Genomic DNA, 6,957 nt, shown 5'->3' with positions numbered 1-6,957 from the left:
TATCACCTTGATCAAGCTAAATTTCCAATTGCTAAGCCCTCTGGAATCCTTAGTGCTTTTCATAGCTCTATAATGCCCCAGGAGAGTATGTGTGTCTTTAATGAACTCCTACTTTGCTCTAAACCCCCCAGAGCCCATGTCCCATTCTTCATTTGTGTGGCTTTTAAATAGAATTAGAAGTATGACATAAAAATAAAAATAATCTCCTAACCTAAGTTGGCAACAAACTGTAGCATAGCAAGAGCCTTTGCGGTGAGTTAGGAGATCTAAGTTACAATTCTAGATCATTTTGCGACATTAGTTTGACAAAAATATGGACAGTACCTAGCAGATGTCGGGTATGATGATGGTACCATGTTTAGAAACAAATGTACATGGTATGTTTGAAAAACAGGGACTGAATTCTAACCACCTTCATAACTTCCCTAGGCCGTGTGGCACAACAAGGCTTAGAGAGGTCTGCTTATGTCCACAGATCAAAATGGAATTTAATTTTTTTTATGTCCCATTTCCTTTTTCTTTTCATACTCCCCATGCAATCTCTTTACCTGGAAAAGATACCAGAGCTTTGAGAAACTCCAGAAAAAGGTTCAGAAAATGTCTGTATCAGTCAGTATAAGCTCTGTTATGCTACAGGAATGATCCTCAGGTCTCAATGGCCCAATGGGTTGATGTTGTTTTTCTCATTTGTTGGATCCTTTCCAGGTCAGCTGTGACTTTGCCATAGGTGGTTTCCATTCTGGGTCGGGGCAGATGGACTAGCTTTCACCTTGAGCAGTGATGGTCATCAGGACAGCAGGAATAAAGGAGAGCATGATACGGCACACTGCCTGAAGGCTTGGCTCATACTGCCACTCCCATTCTACTAGGCAATATAAGTCATGTGGTCAATTCTGCTCTCAAGGGGAAGGTCTAACCCAACCTTGGGAGGCATCGTAAGCATTTGGGAATGGTAATCTAGTCAACCATACTGTCTCTTTAATTTAGGAATGGTAATCTAGTCAACCATACTGTCTCTTTACACCTTTACTCATGGTGCTTGGATGCTAAGACATCATCTTGAAATGGCTAGGCCCAGGTACTTGCTAATTTCACGTCAACATAAACAATGATTGGGGGTTTGGAGAATCTTTGAAAGTGGGCAAAACAAATGATAAGAATCAGATGGTTCTGGGTTCAAATCTTGACTCTGTTTGCTCTTCTTCAAAACTGAAAAAAAATTCCCAGTTTTGTTGTAAAGATTAAATAAAAATACACAAAGGGTACATAAAGGATATCCAATAGGTGGTAACTACTCCTTATCACTGTCTCCCAGCACTGGAGCTTCTCGAAGGTTCCTATTTAGTACATAAGGCACAAAATCAGACAATAATGTCATACCTTGAAGCTAATCATTTAATTTCCAAATTGTCACCCACAGGGTCAAGTTACCTTGAGCTACAAACCTTGGTGACATGCTCTTGCTAACCAGGTTCCATTCATTCTAACATTCACTAACTGGTGAAAAAGAGGCCTTCCTTGTGGTCCCTCTATTTGAACACTATTTGACTCACTCTTCCAAGTGCCATTTCATCTATGCTATTGCTTACAACTAATGTAACTACTTCATTCAGTCTACACATTTGCTCATGTTTGCTTGGCTGTCTTGGTGCCTTTGTGTTTCTCATTATGTTTTTTAACTAGCTTGGTTGATTCTGAGAGTGTAGGTAAGATAAGGTTTGAGGCAGGTTATAAGGAACCGAGGACACGTGTGTGTGTGTGTGTGTGTGTGTGTGTGTGTGTGTGTGTGTGTGTGTGTGTGTGTGGTATACTAGTGCAAATTTGTTGTCAGGTTAGCAAATAAATTATCTTGGCTTTTTACTGGTGGTGATGGACTTGAGTCTAAGCTGAACCTTTCTACAGAAAATGCGTGGCTCATACAGTTTGGGAAACTACCTTTTGTTTTACCTATACAGTCAGAAGCTAAAGCCAAGCTACTGGAGGGGAGAAATCAGTTTAAGAGTGGTTTACATAGAGAATGTGGTCTAGCTCTGGAAGTTAGTTATTGCCATCAGCCATGAGTATTTAACGACATAATAAGACTCATTTTTGTGGCTTGGCTCTTGTATCCACCCAACCTTTCCCCGTTTATATACGCTGTTCTGTTTTTTCTCCTCACTTCAGCTTTTCTCTATTCCCAAGGCTGCCACTGTCTCAGGACAGCAAATTTCTTCTCATTTATTGACTTAACCCTATTCCTACCTTTTAAGGGGGAAGCTTTCTTTGCCCCTCCAGGTCTATAGCTTCCTACACCAAACTGAACAGTTTGCCTTGCTTCTTCTCCGTTTCCATGGCACAAACACAAATCTTTGCTGAATTGCATTGAAATGAATTGTTTATCTATTCATGTTTAACTGCTTGATATTTAGCACAATGCTTGGAATGAGTAGGCACTTGATAAATGATTGTTGATCGCTCTTTAAGTATGTATAGTGACTCAAGTGTTGTGATTAAGTAGCTGTAAACAGTGCTAAGAGCTTCCCAATGGCCTATGTGTACCTTTTTATATTTTTTTTACATATAATACATGAAATTATGTATTATATAAAGATACCCAAGAAATCTGGAAGGCCCTACCTCATGTTTCTCTCTTCTCCCTCTTGCAAATCTTGGCTCATTTTAAATTTATTTCTCATTTTCCTTTTTTTTTTTATTTGCAAAAAATACAGACAAAAGGATCAGAAGGAATCTCGTTTGTCTAAGTGGCTGTGGGGTCACACACTTGTCAAACATCCTGCCATTGAAGTACCTAATCTTTGGTTCATAGGGTTCTTACAGCTTGGCACTGGACTATATCCTTTTCAGGGAATTTACAATCCACACAAAGCTGGGGAAAGACTGCAAACAATAAAGAACAATAACACCTTCATCTCTCTGCTTTGCACAATCTGTCTCTTAAGGTCCCCAGACTTACCATCTCCTTTTTGAGGGCTGGCCTGCTCCACCTTCCCTCCCAACCTATCAGCATCAGCATCCTGCTCCACCTTCTCTCCCAACCTATCAGCATCCTGCTCCAACTTCCCTCCCAACCTATCAGCATCCTGCTCTAACTTTCCCTCCCAACCTATCTGTACCCCCCAAGACAGCACACTACTCTTTTCCTATGCTGACTCTCACCTGTGTATACAGTGAACAGTTGTCTTTGGGGGCTCTGACTTGGTGATAGCCTGTTCACAATCTCTTTGGCTAGGTCTCTGTGATTAGTTTCTAGTTTGTAGATACAGGAATAGAGATGGAAAGAAACTGTATTTGATATAGGCGACACAGGAAGTTAAGGAAAATTAGATTTGTACCCAGGTCTGCCCTTCCAATCTCTGTTTTAGATGTTTCTTCCTTGCAAGGTCCCAGAACCTTTCTTGTTGCTATGGCCATTGCAATCTTTGTGTGTGTGTGTGTGTGTGTGTGTGTGTGTGTACATATTTCTCTACATGTTAATTTTCTTAAAATTAATTTTTTTTTTTTTTTAGTTTTTCAAGACAGGGTTTCTCTGTGTAGCTTTGCGCCTTTCCTGGAACTCACTTGGTAGTCCAGGCTGGCCTCGAACTCACAGAGATCCACCTGCCTCTGCCTCCCGAGTGCTGGGATTAAGGGCGTGCGCCACCACCGCCCGGCTAAAATTAATTTTATTGTGTATGTTTAAGGTATATGTGGGGGACCATCCCCCACCTTTTACCCAAGGGTACTCTTGAGGAGAGAGGGATAAGAGATTTAGACAGAAGGATAGAGGGGAGAGAAAAAGACAGAATCAAGATAGCCTCAGGAGGGCCTGGGTCCTTATCCACCAGCCCAGAACTTTATTCAAAAGGCTTTTTATAACAATGCCAAGGGGCAAGGCAAAAGACCTCCCCCTTGCTAGATACAGCCAAGTGTAGACTCTTCCAAACACCTGGTACCCAGGCCCGTGATCCAACCATCCTCTTATGCAGCCCTGTTGGTAAAGCAAGCTCAGATCTCACTAGGAAACCTCTGTGGGATACTACAGTGTAGTGATATATTGTGCCCCCTAATAAATTTGCCTGGGGATCAGAGGACAGGGCCAGCCACTAGATTGGACATAGAGGTCAGGCAGGTTTGGCACATATCCTTAATCCTATCACTTGGGAGGCAGAGATCCATCCGGATCTCTGTGAGTTCAAGGCCACACTGGAAACAGAGCCAGGCAGTGGTAGCACACACCTTTAATCCCAGTACTGGGAAGAACACACTCCTTTAATCCCAGGAAGTGATGACAGGGTGGAGAAAGGTATATAAGGCATGAGGAGAGGATTTCAGTCAGAGGATTTGTGGAGTTGGTGAGGTGAAGTTGGCTGTGGCTTGCTCTGCTTCTCTGATCTTTCAGCGTTCACCCCAATATCTGGCTCTGGGTTTTTTATTATAAGAGCATTTAACATTTGAACAACACACAGGTGTACAGCACAATGTTATGGGATGAAAATCCATGGTAAACAGGTTACTATAACAAAGCAAATTGATGCATCTATCCTCTTACCACTATTTATTTTTCCTTTTGTTTCTGTCGCCAGACCAGCTATAATCTACTCATGTAGCAGGAATCCCATATAAAGAACAATTTTATCAGTCTTCCATCTTTTGAATCTCAGTGGCTTCTGGTTCTGTTCCTCAAAAGTAGTGGCTTCTCACCCCGCCTTGCAGGTATGTAAATCTGTTCTTTCCCCAGTTCTGTGCCCCCTGTAAACCAGAATGCACATTCCTAGGCAGTGTCTCAGAAAGCCAAACCAGTGAGACATGTCCTGCCCATGGCTTGTGAGAGGAGGTAGTGAATGGGTTTGGAGCTAAGTCCATGTGTGTTTTGTACTTTTGACTCCGTCTTGTGGCTGACTCTCCTCAAGTGTCTCAGGGAGATTTCTGACTATGGTCTTTCATGATCCTGATCCCAGGTTAAACCCTGGTGACTCCTGGCTTCAGTTCACACTGACAAATGGGAACAGTTGCATCCATCTCTTTAAATATGTGACCCAGGCTGTTCTTTAGTACATTTCTGTCTATAGCTCAGGTGGAGGAAGGTCGGCTTTGAGACCTGAAAGGCTGGGAAGTCTAGTTAGTGTTAATTATGTTCCATTGAGGATCCACCCAATAGAACAGCAAACCAGGAAATTCCAATTCCCTTGATGAACTGAAGCTCTCAGAAAGGCTGGAAAGGAGGGTGGGAGCATCCTCTTTGGGACTATGTTTTTCTTATCACTGTGGTGTTATGTGATTGATTAATCTATTTATTTCCCACTAGCCTGAGTTCTTTGTTGGTGAGACAGGATCCATGTGGGCCAGGATGACCTCAAACTCATGATCCTCCCCTATATCCTCTCCAGAGCTGAAGTTATATATAAACATGCATCTAGATATTTTTAAAAATTATTTATTGTGGGGTGTATGTGTGTATATAGGCACATGCCATAGCCCATGTGAGGAGGTCAGAGGGCAACCCTGTGGAGTCGGTTCTCTTCTTCTACTTTTATGTGGGTTCCAGGGATTGAACTCTGGTCACCAGGCATGTGCAGCAAGCAATCTCTTTTACCTGTTGAGCCATCTTGCTGGCCCCTAGTCTGAATTCTTAAAAGTAGACAACTATATCTTATTTTCCTGCACACTACAGTCCTAGTCTAGGCCATCTGTTGCAGAACATTTAACTATGTAAAGGTGTTATATATTTGTTTAACTCTGTAAGGATGTGTTGCTGTTTCACCTTGCCTGCCTAAGGCACCTGATTGGACTAATAAAAAGCTGAAGGGCCAATAGCTAGCCAGTAGTGGGATAGGCAGGGCTGAGGGGCAGAGAGAGTAAGTAGGAGGAGGAATCTAGGCTAGAGAGAGAAAAGAGAACTGGGGAGAAAGAGAGGGAGACCCCCGGGGCCAGCCAGGCAGTCGCCAGCCAGCCAGATGTGGAGGACATAGAGAAGGAAAGGCAGACAAGAAGCCCTAAGGCAAAAATGTAGACAGAGAGAAACAGGTTAAATCAAGTTATAAGGCTACTGGGACCAGCATAAAGTAATGCCGAGCATCCATAATCGATAATGTCTCTGAATCATGATTTGGGAGCTGGTTGGTGGCCCAAGAAAGCCTACTCCAGTTGTCACCTTGTCCCTGGATAATGTCAACTCTTGACTTCCTACCCTGTACTCTAAGCAGAGCACTCAACTTCTGTTTAAAGCTCTGCAGAGACTGTTACAGCCCACAAGATCCCGCTCGCTCGTCTTTCACCTCTCCTGGCCTCACTACTACTAACATCACAGGGATGCTTTAACCACAACCACACTGAATCCCTTCACTTCTTTCAAGTCCCTGATTCAAGTTGCCTTATGAATGTGGCTCACCCAGACAGCTCTCTTTAAAAGGACTATCCTTCTAGTGTTCCACACAGCTCTGCCCTGACCTGGTTTTTTCCCTATATCATTCAACGTTTTCTAACATATTACAGAATTCTTTTTATTTTTATCACCTTTCTCTCTGTTCAAGAGAGAATGATAGTTCCCCCCTCCCTTTTGTTCACCCTTTCATCTTAAGCACTTGGGGTATCATGGAGAAAAATGGAGACTTTGAATTCCCATTGCTTCAGATAAAAGTGTTGAGTGATGATGGCATGGAGGGAAGGCTTCATGCTGTCTAAGCTCAGCAAAGTTGTCAGGGACAATTCTCTCAGACCTTAGCTTTCTCATTCAACCAAACTCACTGACATCCATCTAATAAAACCGAATGTAGGAATACTGAGCACCTGCTGTGAGTTCACAATTGTTCTTAGTGCTGCAGGGAGCCTACGACTGTGACTTAACATCTGCAACAGCAAGTAATACCTCCCAAGGTCATTAAGTGTAAAACGATAGGGCAGGTTGTCAATGCTAAGAGTTCAGAGGTAAGATCAGTGAAGACTGAAGGAAGTCCAAAGTTTACCAGAAGTCTGAACAAC

Source organism: Peromyscus californicus, unplaced genomic scaffold (genome assembly GCF_007827085.1).
Source record: "Peromyscus californicus insignis strain IS unplaced genomic scaffold, ASM782708v3 Scaffold_5__1_contigs__length_169319896, whole genome shotgun sequence".
NCBI classification, from domain to species: domain Eukaryota; kingdom Metazoa; phylum Chordata; class Mammalia; order Rodentia; family Cricetidae; genus Peromyscus; species Peromyscus californicus.
Note: the sequence above shows the minus strand (reverse complement) of the source record.